This window comes from Oryx dammah, unplaced genomic scaffold, assembly GCF_014754425.2.
Source record: "Oryx dammah isolate SB20612 unplaced genomic scaffold, SCBI_Odam_1.1 HiC_scaffold_3, whole genome shotgun sequence".
NCBI lineage: Eukaryota > Metazoa > Chordata > Mammalia > Artiodactyla > Bovidae > Oryx > Oryx dammah.
This window is the reverse complement of record NW_024070187.1, coordinates 111,609,056-111,622,273: the sequence shown is the minus strand read 5'-3', so window position 1 is coordinate 111,622,273 and position 13,218 is coordinate 111,609,056.

Genomic DNA, 13,218 nt, shown 5'->3' with positions numbered 1-13,218 from the left:
CTGGGAGACAGCAAAAGACAGGGAAGCCTGATATGAGCAGTCCAAGGGAATTCAAAGAGTTGGACCCGACTCAGCTTTCAGACAGTTAGAAAAAAACCCCATTTAACAGTTACAGATATAAGGCAAAATAGGCATTAAACCAAGTTAAAACATAATCAAAATTAAAAGTTGATTATATCCACAGTTAAGATCAATATTATATCAGTCCTTCTTAGAATTTTTTGATGTCATCAGATGAAGAAGAGTTGAAGAAAGTCTTTTCCTTGAAGCAGAGAAACCCACCATGGGAAGCCCTCAATTGATGAGGAGGTTGACAAGTTGAAAGCTGAGTCACATAGTTAATTTAAGGTTTCAGGGTCTATGACAATATCTGTGCACAAAAACAGTCTGTCATAGAGACAGGTCCTTCTTCTTAGGGGGAGTTCGAGCCCTCATTAAAGCTACAGGGAGAACATTAAACCAACTGTCTCATGCTTCTGAGTTTCCTACACAGATGCCTCTTAATAATGTCATTAGCTTTTCCAACTTTTTCTGAAGATTGGGGTCTCCAGGAACAGTGTAAGCGATATTCTATTCCTAGAACTTTTGACACCCCTTGAGTTACTGTAGTTTTAAAGATCGAGCCATTGTCACTCTGAGATTTAGAGTTTAAGATCCCACTTACATCATGAGAAGTCAGTACAGTAAGATTTTGTCGATTAATAAGCTTAGGAGCTTTAGGCATTAGGAAAATGCCGGGAGCCAGCATGGGAGATCCCACCCATGACAAGGTCATGTGGAAGAAACCTGACGAGCAAGGCAGATCAGGACTTGAGGGACCCCCTGGACCTGCTCAAGCATCTACCCCCAAACCAGAATCTGTCTTACTATTTTGTGCCTTTCACCAACTCTTCTGACATTAATAGGGGGCTATCTCCGAACACCTTTCTCTGGAAAAAATCAGCTTAGGGCTCTAGTTGATAAGTCTCTTGGGCATGAAAAGAATATTTCAATTCAAACCCCTTCTGTTGGCATTCTAGCTTGCTTGGCAGGTTTATCCAGACTCTTGCAGCTACGCATGTGATTGTTTACAGCCTCCCAACTGTGAGAGACACGGGAAGCCTAAAACATTCTAAAAGTATAGAGCCTTTTAAAGAGTTAAAAACTATTAGAGTAGTGCTGGTGTAGGATTTCATTGTTGAGCAAATGCTTGCTGCCAAGTTCCCATATCTCTTATCCACTGTGCACTTGGGTGTGCATTAGTTAACATAGTTGGAATGTAAGAAAAACAAGTAGTAGCCTTGGAATTAACCACATCAGATCTTTGAGCAAATTGGTTCTTTCTTTGTTGTAACTCACTGCACCTTTGCTCCGTGAAGATGTAACTCTGTTTAATACTTTCTGAGGCTGACATAGATTAAAAATATAAAGAAAAAAACACTTAAAGGGAAAATAAGTTTTCTGGTTGAGCAGCTTTTATCAAAAGAGGGTCATAAAATGTCCACAGGCCTCCAAGGCCAGAAGATAATGTACACAATATTGTTTATGGAAAAGGTATACAGAAAAAATCCTGATTTCAATAAAGACAAAACAGATGTAATGTTTGGGCTGACTCTGCATGACTTTGCATCTTTCATTTCCCTCTACGTACAAGTCAAGGTATAAAAGTTCCTTTTGAAAATAAAGTTACAGGCCTCGCTCACTGAAGCTTGGTCACCCAGTGTCATTTTTTCTCTCTCCCTTTCTTTTTCAGGCTGATCACTTGGAGTGCAGAGGCTCTCTGAGTTCACTTTCCTGCCTGGGCCTCTAAGACCCTCTCGAGAAGGTGCTCTGCACCTTCTCCCCATCAAGAGGGCGCCTGTGGTCTATGTGAACAGAGCAAGTCCTGTGCTGGGGCTTTATTGGTTTTCTGTGTAAACCAAGAAATATCAACCTCTTTCTCCCCTCTATTTTCTTATCTGCAACATTCTTTCTTTATCTCTCTCTACCCCTGGATCCTGCTGGGGCTGGACGCCAACAGTGAAACAATAGTGTCAATTTTCCTTTAAGCAATGTAGCCATAGCCATTTTTTCAGTAACAAAGGAAATAAACTCTGATCCTGTGGGTAAGCTCAAAGTGGGAGGCTGCCAGAGAGCAGTTTAAAGAGTCTTAAAAGCCTTCTGAGTTTCTGGGGACCAAACCAGCTTGTCAGTTTGGACCTGCTGAGTCTCAGTTATAAGTTAATATAAAGGCCAGGCAAGTTCTGCATAACCCAGAATCCAAATGGGGCAGTATCCTGATTCATAAAAATCCTCTCTTGTCTTAGTGTCATAGGTAGAGGATGACTTAATATAGGTTTAACTCTAAAAATTATCAATCAAATCAGTGACTGGAAAATATTTTCTCCTTCAGAAATTTTAGACAATAAAATATAAGGATTAGACACTTATTATTTGTATATCTTGAAGAAGTCAAATATGAAAAAGTGTACAAGGCTGTATATTGTCACCCTGCTTATTTAACTTATACGCAGAGTACATCATGAGAAATGCTGGGCTGGAGGAAGCACAAGCTGGAATCAAGATCGCTGAGAGAAATATCAATAACCTCAGGTGCAGATGACACCACCTTTATGGCAGAAAGTGAAGAGGAACTAAAGAGACTCTTGATGAAAGTGAAAGAAGAGAGTGAAAAAGTTGGCTTAAAGCTCAACATTCAGAAAACGAAGATCATGGCATCCGGTCCCATCACTTCATGGCAAATAGAAGGGGAAACAGTGAAAACAGTGTCAGACTTTATTTTTCTGGGCTCCAAAATCACTGCAGATGGTGACTGCAGCCATGAAATTAAAAAATGCTTACTCCTTGGAAGGAGAGTTATGACCAACCCAGACAGCATATTAAAAACCAGAGACATTACTTTGCCAACAAAGGGCCATCTAGTCAAGGCTCTGGTTTTTCCTGTGGTCATGTATGGATGTGAGACTATAAGACTTAAGACTATAAAGACTATAAGACTATAAGACTTTAGACTATAAAGAAAGCTGAGTACCAAATAATTGATGCCTTTGAACTGTAGTATGGGAGAAGACTCTTGAGAGTCCCTTGGACTGCAAGGATATCCAACCAGTCCATCCTAAAGGAGATCAGTCCTGGATGTTCACTGGAAGGACTGATGCTAAAGCTGAAACTCCAATCCTTTGGCCTCCTGATGTGAAGAGCTGACTCATTTGAAAAGTCCCTGATGCTGGGAAAGATTGAGGGCAGAAGGAGAAGGGGATGACAGAGGATGAAATGGTTGGATGGCATCACGATTTTGATGGACATGGGTTTGGGTGGACTCTGCGAGTTGGTGAAGGACAGGGAGGCCTGGCGTGCTGCAGTTCATGGTGTCGCAAAGAGTCAGACATGACTGAGCGAGTGAATAGAGCTGAACTGAACAAGTCTCCATTTATCATTTGAGTTTATTTACACCTAAAATTGGAGTGTTGTATGGACTGTTACAGGGAATTAATAGTTCTTGTTCCTTTACATTTTTAATGATTGGCTTTAACCTTCCTTAACTTTGGGCATTGGTGGGCACTGTTTTTGGTGTGGAAATGGGGGAGAGTCTTTGAGCTTGATAAAGACAGGAAGAGCATTTTGTGCTCAACACACAGTTTTTCCATCAGCCCACACTTTGAGATTTACATTTTGTTCAACTAATGGGAGAGAAAGGGAAAGCTCCATATGCACGAAAACAGAGGCCCGGACGTTTTTCAGTATTTCCCTCCCCAGAAGGGGTGAGGGAGACTTCATCACAATCAGAAACTTGTGAGAAAACAGCACAGAGTCTCAGTTACAGCTTAAAGAATGACTGAAATAATAGCATATGACTTGTCCTGACAGTCCCATTACAGTAGTGGACTGGGAGGAAACTGGACGAGGTCTTCAGCGCACCAGAGAAATTTTCCTGTTTCCAAAAGAAATCGACAGATTGGCCCTTCACAGTTATTAATACCCGGAGTTCCTCGGGTGTAATTAGGAGGGGAGCTTGTGTGGGGCCCAAGGCACCTTCAATCATGATTTTCTTGAGTCTGATCCCTGGGGCCTACACCTCAGAAGGCAGTCTCTTTTCCAGTATGTTCCTTTGCAGACTAGACATGGAGCTGAAGGCAGCTTAGATGCCTGAGGGCAATCCCGCTTGAGATGTCTGTCCTTTCCACAGTAATAGCAAGCCCATCCCTTTTTACCTGGGTCCCTCTGGGCATTTTTCTCAGGCAGTTTCAGAGCAGGTCTAACAGCCATTGTTGGGGCATCAGTCTTCTGACTGGCTCTTTTTTCGTATTTTCATCCTCATCTTCTCTGCCATAACATACTGTCTGAGCCAGCTGCAACCGTTTTCTAAAGACTGATTTGGTCCAAAGGCCTGTTTTAGTAAATTATGGCAGAAATATGGAGCTGACTGAGTGAGGAATCTATTTTTTAGGACCATTTCTCCATCTGAACTTTCAGGGTCAACATCAGTAAACATGTTGAGAGCCTCCCATAACTACTAGGAATTTTCCAGGAGTTTCCTTCCCTCCCTATTCTATGTCAGCCAACTTAGCATATTTAAAAGTCAGTGCACACTCGCTTGAGTCCTGCAAGAATACATCCAGCAAAGGGAGTCTGTTATGGGAAATGTTTGGTTGCAAGTAGGGAGGAGGGCTATTTCGTGTTCCCACTTTCTCCTTACCTTAAGCTACTCATTTCCAAAAGTAGTAACTTCCCCCAAAACTCAAGCTCTTGAGTCAGGAGTCAGCATCTGTCCTAAGACATGTATTCATTTCAGTTCAGTCACTCAGTCATGTCCAACTCTTTGCAACCCCATGAATCACAGCATGCCAGGCCTCCCTGTCCATCACCATCTCCTGGAGTTCACTCAAACTCATGTCCATCGAGTCAGTGATGCCATCCAGCCATCTCATCCTCTGTCATCCCCTTTTCCTCCTGCCCCCAATCCCTCCAAGCACCAGTCTTTTCCAGTGAGTCAACTCTTCACATGAGGTGGCCAAAGTACTGGATTTTCAGCTTTAGCATCATTCCTTCTGAAGAACATCCAGGGCTGATCTCCTTTAGAATGGACTGGTTGGATCTCCTTGCATTACATCTCGCCAAATAAGGTCATAAGGTAAAGTTAGTCCCATAAAGCCTTCCATGTACCTTTTGGATCCTCTAAATATTCTACTGAGACGGAGGCAACCCCTCCTAGAAGGGTGCCCTGATTCTCAGCCTGTTCATTTGGAGCCCCAGATACAGAGGCAGAGTAAGAGATCAGGAGGGAGCTGTAGGTTTCACATCCAAATCTGTACCCATAGGACACAAGTCTGGAATGTCTCACAGAGAGATAAAGAGCAAGACAGATGGCAGTTCTACCCATTTCTCTTGTTTTCTTCAGAACCGGTCTAGTTGTAAAATAGTATCATAGTTAAGAGACCCTTCAGAAGATGGCGGAGGAATAGGACGGGGAGACCACTTTCTCCCTCACAAATTCATCAAAAGAACATTTCAACGTTGAGTAAATTCCACAAAACAACTTCTGAATGCTGGCAGAGGACATCAGGCACCCAGCAAAGCAGATCATTGGCTTCAAAAACAGTGCGCCACCACCACCCTCCCTGTGTCAAGATGGAAATCAGACACTGAAGAGACCAGCAAACAGAGGAAGTTAAACAGAAGCAACCACCTTGGAAGTGACCCCACACAGCCCATAACACCAGAGAAAGGGCCAGATATACCTTTACTACTTTTACGATCGTTCTTTTTTTTTTTTTAGTTGATGTGGTTGCATGATTATTTTTTCTTCTTTTCTTTTTCTTCTTCTTTTTTAAACTTTCTTAAATTTTAAGCCCTCTATTTCTCTAATTATTATTTTTATAACCTATTATTACTTTTCAAAAAAAAGGAACCTGTTTTTAAAGCAAACGCTGTATATAGTCTTTTTGTGGTTGATGTTGTTGTTTTTTAATAATTCTAGTGGCTTTGTTTTCTTCTTCTTTTCTTTAATATTGTATTTTTGAAAATCCAATCTCTACTCCAGATTTTTAATCTTTGCTTTTTGGTATTCGTTGTCAATTTTGTACATTTAAAAACCCAATCTCCAGTACCCAATTTTACCTGAGAGTGAGATTACTGGCTTGACCACTCTCTCCTCCTTTGGACTCTCCTTTTTCTACACCAGGTGGCCTCTGTCTCCTCCCTCCCCCTTCTCTTCTCTACCCAACTCTGTGAATCTCTGTGTGTTCCAGACAGTGGAGAACACTCAGGGAACTGGTTACTGGCCAGATCTGTCTCTCTCCTTTTCATTTCCCTCTTTTATTCTCCTGGCCACCTCTGTCTACTTCCTTCCTCTCCTCTTCCCTGTATAACTCCGTGAATACCTCTGAGTGGTCCAGACTGTGGAGCGCACATAAGGAAGTGATTACTGGGTAGCTTGCTCTCTTCTCTTTTGATCCCACCTCATTTCATTCAAGTCACCTCTAACTATCCCCTCCCTCTTCTCTTCTCTATGTAACTCAGTGAACCTCTATGGGTGACCCTCAATGTGGAGAAACCTTTCATCTTTAACCTAGATGTTTTATCATCAGTGCTGTATAGATGGAGAAGTCTTGAGGCTATTGTAAAAATAAAACTGAAAACCAGAAACTGGAGGCTTTAGTCCAAATCCTGAGGACATCAGAAATCCTGAATCCAGGGAACATTATTCAATAGAAGCTCATCAAACGCCTCCATACCTACACTGAAACCAAGCACCACTCAAGGGCCAACAAGTTCCAGAGCAAGACATACCATGCAAATTCTCCAGCAACACAGGAACACACCCCTGAGCTTCAATATACAGGCAGCTCAAAACTACTCCAAAACCATTGACGTCTCATAACCCATTACTAGACACTTCATAGCACTCCAGAGAGAAGAAATCCAGCTCCACCCACCAGAACTCCAACACAAGCCTCCCTAACCAAGAAACCTTGACAAGCTACTGATACAACCCCACTCACAGTGAGGAAACTCCATAATAAAGAGAGCTCCACAAATTCCCAGAATGTAGAAAGGCCACCCCCAAACTCAGCAATATAACCAAGATGAAGAGAAAGAGGAATACCCAGCAGGTAAACAAACAGGATAAACGCCCACCAAACCAAACAAAAGAGGAAGAGATAGGGAATCTACCTGAGAAAGAAATTCGAATATTGATAGTGAAAATGATCCAAAATCTTGAAATCAAAATGGAATCACAGGTAAATAGCCTGGAGACAAGGATTGAGAAGATGCAAGAAAGGTTTAACAAGGACCTAGAAGAAATAAAAAAGAGTCAATATATAATGAATACTGCAATAAATGAGATCAGAAACACTCTGGAGGCAACAAATAGTAGAATCACAGAGGCAGAAGATAGGATTAGTGAAATAGAAGATAGAATGGTAGAAATAAATGAATCAGAGAGGAAAAAAGAAAAACAAATTAAAAGAAATGAGGACAACCTCAGAGACCTCCAGGACAATATGAAACGCTCCAACATTCAAATTATAGGAGTCCCAGAAGAAGAAGACAAAAAGAAAGACCATGAGAAAATACTTGAGGAGATAATAGTTGAAAACTTCTGTAAAATGGGGAAGGAAATAATTACCCAAATAGAGAGTTCCAAATAGGATAAACCCAAGGCAAAACACCCCAAGACATATATTAATCAAATTAACAAAGACCAAACACAAAGAACAAATATTAAAAGCAGCAAGGGAAAAACAACAAATAACACACAAGGGGATTCCCATAAGGATAACTGCAGATCTTTCTATCGAAACTCTTCAGGCTAGGAGGGAATGGCAAGACATACTTAAAATGATGAAAGAAAATAACCTACAGCCAAGATTACTGTACCCAGCAAAGATCTCATTCAAATATGAAGGAGAAATCAAAAGCTTTACAGACAAGCAAAAGCTGAGAGAATTCAGCACCACCAAACCAGCTCTCCAATAAATGCTAAAGGATATTCTTTAGACAGGAAACACAAAAAAGGCATATAAACCCAAACCCAAAACAATAAAGTAAATGGCAATGGGATCATACTTATCAATAATTACCTTAAACATAAATGGGTTAAATGCCCCAACCAAAAGGCAAAGACTGGCTGAATGGATACAAAAACAAGATCTCTATATATGCTGCCTGCAAGAGACCCACCTCAAAACAAGGGACACATACAGACCAAAAGTGATGGTCTGGAAAAAGATATTCCACACAAATAGAGACCAAAAGAAAGCAGGAGTAGCAATACTCATATCCGATAAAATAGACTTTAAAACAAAGGCTGTTAAAAGAGACAAAGAAGACCACTACATAATGATCAAAGGATCAATCCAAGAAGAAGATATAACAATTATAAATATATATGCACCCAATATAGGAGCACTGCAATATGTAGGACAAATGCTAACAAGTATGAAAGGGGAAATTAACAATAACACAATAATAGTGGGAGACTTTAATACCCCACTCACACCGGTGGACAGATCAACTAAACAGAAAATTAACAAAGAAACGCAAACTTTAAATGATACAATAGACCAGTTAGACCTTATTGATATCTATAGAACATTTCACCCAAAACAATGAATTTCACCTTTTTCTCAAGTGCTCACGGAACCTTTTCCAGATCACCTTGATAAATTAAAAAGAATCGAAATCATTCCAAGCATCGTTTCTGACCATAATGCATTAAGATTAGATCTCAATTACAGGAGAAACACTATTAAAAAATTCCAACATATGGAGGCTAAACAACACGCTTCTGAATAACCAACAAATCACAGAAGAAATCAAAAAAGAAATCAAAATATGCATAGAAATGAATGAAAATGAAAACACAGCAACTCAAAACCTGTGGGACACTATAAAATCAGTGCTAAGAGGAAAGTTCATAGCAATACAGGCATACCTCAAGAAACAACAAAAAATCAAATAAATAACCTAATTCTACACCTAAAGCAACTAGAAAAGGAAGAAATGGAGAACCCAAGAGTTAGCAGAAGGAAAGAAATCTTAAAAATCAGGGCAGAAATAAATGCAAAAGAATCAAAAGAGACCATAGCAAAAATCAACAAAGCCAAAAGCTGGTTCTTTTAAAGGATAAATAAAATTGACAAACCATTAGCCAGACTCATCAAGAAACAAAGAGAGAAAAATCAAATCAATAAAATTAGAAATGAAAATGGAGAGATCACAACAGACAATACAAAGGATCATAAGAGATGACTATCAGCAATTATATGCCAATAAAATGGACAACGTGGAAGAAATGGACAAATTCTTAGAAAAGTACAACTTTCCAAAACTGAACCAGGAAGAAATAGAAAATCTTAACAGACCCATCACAAGCATGGAAATTGAAACTGTAATCAGAAATTTTCCAGCAAACAAAAACCCAGGTCCAGACGGCTTCACAGCTGAATTCTACCAAAAATTTCGAGAGGAACTAACACCTATCCTACTGAAACTCTTCCAGAAAATTGCAGAGGAAGGTAAACTTCCAAACTCATTCTATGAGGCCACCATCACCCTAATACCAAAACCTGACAAAGATGCCACACAAAAAAGAAAACTACAGGCCAATATCACTGATGAACATAGTTGCAAAAATCCTCAACAAAATTCTAGCAATCAGAATCCAACAACACATTAAAAAGATCTTACACCATGACCAAGTGGGCTTTATCCCAGGGATGCAAGAATTCTTCAATATCTGCAAATCAATCAATGTAATTCACCACATTAACAAATTGAAAAATAAAAGCCATATGATTATCTCAATAGATGCAGAGAAGGCCTTTGACAAAATTCAACATCCATTTATGATAAAAACTCTCCAGAAAGCAGGAATAGAAGGAACATACCTCAACATAATAAAAGCTATCTATGACAAACCCACAGCAAACATTATCCTCAATGGTGAAAAATTGAAAGCATTTCCCCTAAAGTCAGGAACCAGACAAGGGTGCCCACTTTCACTGCTACTATTTGACATAGTTCTGGAAGTTTTGGCCACAGCAATCAGAGCAGAAAAAGAAATAAAAGGAATCCAAATTGGAAAAGAAGAAGTAAAACTCTCACTGTTTGCAGATGACATGATCCTCTACATAGAAAATCCTAAAGACTCCACCAGAAAATTACTAGAGTTAATCAATGAATATAGTAAAGTTGCAGGATATAAAGTCAACATTCAGAAATCCCTTGCATTCCTATACACTAATAATGAGAAAGTAGGAAAAGAAATTAAGGAAACAACTCCATTCACCATTGCAACGAAAATAATAAAATACTTAGGAATATATCTACCTAAAGAAACTAAAGACCTATATATCGAAAACTATAAAACATTGATGAAAGAAATCAAAGAGGACGCTAATAGATGGAGAAATATATCATGTTCATGGATTGGAAGAATCAATATAGTGAAAATGAGTATACCACCCAAAGCAATCTATAGATTCAATGCAATCCCTATCAAGCTACCAGCAGTATTTTTCACAGAGCTAGAACAAATAATTTCAAGATTTGTATGGAAATACAAAAAACCTTGAATAGCCAAAGCAATCTTGAGAAAGAAGAATGGAACTGGAAGAATAAACCTGCCTGACTTCAGGCTCTACTACAAAGCCACAGTCATTAAGACAGTATGGTACTGGCACAAAGACAGAAATATAGATCAATGGAACAAAATAGAAAGCCCAGAGATAAATCCACACACCTATGGACACCTTATCTTTGACAAAGGAGGCAAGAATATACAATGGAGTAAAGACAATCTCTTTAACAAGTGGTGCTGGGAAAAGTGGTCAAACACTTGTAAAAGAATGAAACTAGATCAGTTTCTAACACCACACACAAAAATAAACTCTAAATGGATTAAAGATCTAAACGTAAGACCAGAAACTATAACACTCCTAGAGGAGAACATAGGCAAAACACTCTCCGACATAAATCACAGCAGGATCCTCTATGACCCACCTGCCAGAATATTGGAAATAAAAGCAAAAATAAACAAATGGGATCTAATTAAAATTAAAAGCTTCTGCACAACAAAGGAAACTATAAGTAAGGTGAAAAGACAACCTTCTGAATGGGAGAAAACAATAGCAATTGAAGCAACTGACAAACAACTAATCTCAAAAATATACAAGCAACTTATGCAGCTCAACTCCAGAAAAATAAACGACCCAATCAAAAAATTGGCCAAAGAACTAAATAGGCATTTCTCCAAAGAAGACATATGGATGGCTAACAAACACATGAAAAGATGCTCAACATCACTCATTATCAGAGAAATGCAAATCAAGACCACAATGAGGTACCATTTCACACCAGTCAGAATGGCTGCGATCCAAAAGTCTACAAGCAATAAATGCTGGATAGGATGTGGAGAAAAGGGAACCCTCTTACACTGTTGGTGGGAATGCAAACTAGTACACCCACTATGGAAAACAGTGTGGAGGTTCCTTAAAAAATTGCAAATAGAACAACCTTATGACCCAGCAATCCCACTGCTGGGCATACACACTGAGGAAACCAGAACTGAAAGAGACACATGTACCCCAATGTTCACTGCAGCACTGTTTATAATAGCCAGGACATGGAAACAACCTAGATGTCCATCAGTAGATGAATGGATAAGAAAGCAGTGGTACATATACACAATGGAGTATTACTCAGCCATTAAAAAGAATACATTTGAATCAGTTCTAATGAGATGGATGAAACTGGAGCCGATTATAGAGTGAAGTAAGCCAGAAAGAAAAACACCAATACAGTATACTGACACATATATATGGAATTTAGAAAGATAGTAATGATGACCCTGTATGTGAGACAGCAGAAGAGACACAGATGTATAGAATGGACTTTTGGACTGTGAGAGAGAGGGAGAGGGTGGGATGATTTGGGAGAATGGCACTGAAACATGTATACTATCATGTAAGAAACAAAGCGCCAGTCTATGTTCGATACAAGATACAGGATGCTTGGGGCTGGTGCATGGAGATGATCCAGAGAGATGATATGGGGTGGGAGCTGGGAGGGGGATTCAGGATTGGGAGCTCGTATACACCCGTGGCAGATTCATGTCAATGTATGGCAAAACCAATACAGTATTGTAAAGTAAAATAAAGTAAAAATAAAATTTTAAAAAGAGACCCTTCAAATGGCCAGAATTCCCCATCTTTCACAGAACACCATGACCATTCAGTATCACAGAAGAAGATCAGGCATGTTTTCCTAACCTCTGAGGATCAAGCTGGTTTTAGAAAAGGCAGAGGAACCAGAGATCAAATTACCAACATCCGCTGGATCATGGAAAAAGCAAGAGAGTTCCAGAAAAAAATCGATTTCTGCTTTATTGACTATGCCAAAGCCTTTGACTGTGTGGATCACAATAAACTGCAAAATTCTGAAAGAGATGGGAAGACCAGACCACCTAACCTGCCTCTTGAGAAATCTGTATGCTGGTCAGGAAGCAACAGTTAGAACTGGACATGGAACAACAAACTGGTTCCACAGAGGAAAAGGAGTACGTCAAGGCTGTATATTGTCACCATGCTTATTTAACTTCTATACAGAGTCCATCATGAGAAACGCTGGACTGGAAGAAGCACAAGCTGGAATCAAGATTGCCAGGAGAAATATCAATAACCTCAGAAATGCAGATGACACCACCCTTATGGCAGAAAGTGAAGAGGAGCTAAAAAGTCTCTTGATGAAAGTGAAAGAGGAGAGTGAAAAAGTTGGCCTAAAGCTCAACATTCAGAAAACGAAGATCATGGCATCCGGTCGCATCACTTCATGGGAAATAGATGGGGAAACAGAGGAAACAGTGTCAGACTTTATTTTGGGGGGGCTCCAAAATCACTGCAGATGGTGACTGCAGCCATGAAATTAAAAGACGCTTACTCCTTGGAAGAAAAGTTATGACCAACCTAGATAGTATATTCAAAAGCAGAGACATTACTTTGCAGACTAAGGTCTGTCTAGTCAAGGCTATGGTTTTTCCTGTGGTCATATATGGATGTGAGAGTTGGACTGTGAAGAAGGCTGAGTGCCGAAGAATTGTTGCTTTTTAACTGTGGTGTTGGAGAACTCTTGAGAGTCCCTTGGACTGCAAGGAGACCCAACCAGTCCATTCTGAAGGAGATCAACCCTGGGATTTCTTCGGAAGGAGTGATGCTAAAGCTGAAGCTCCAGTACTTT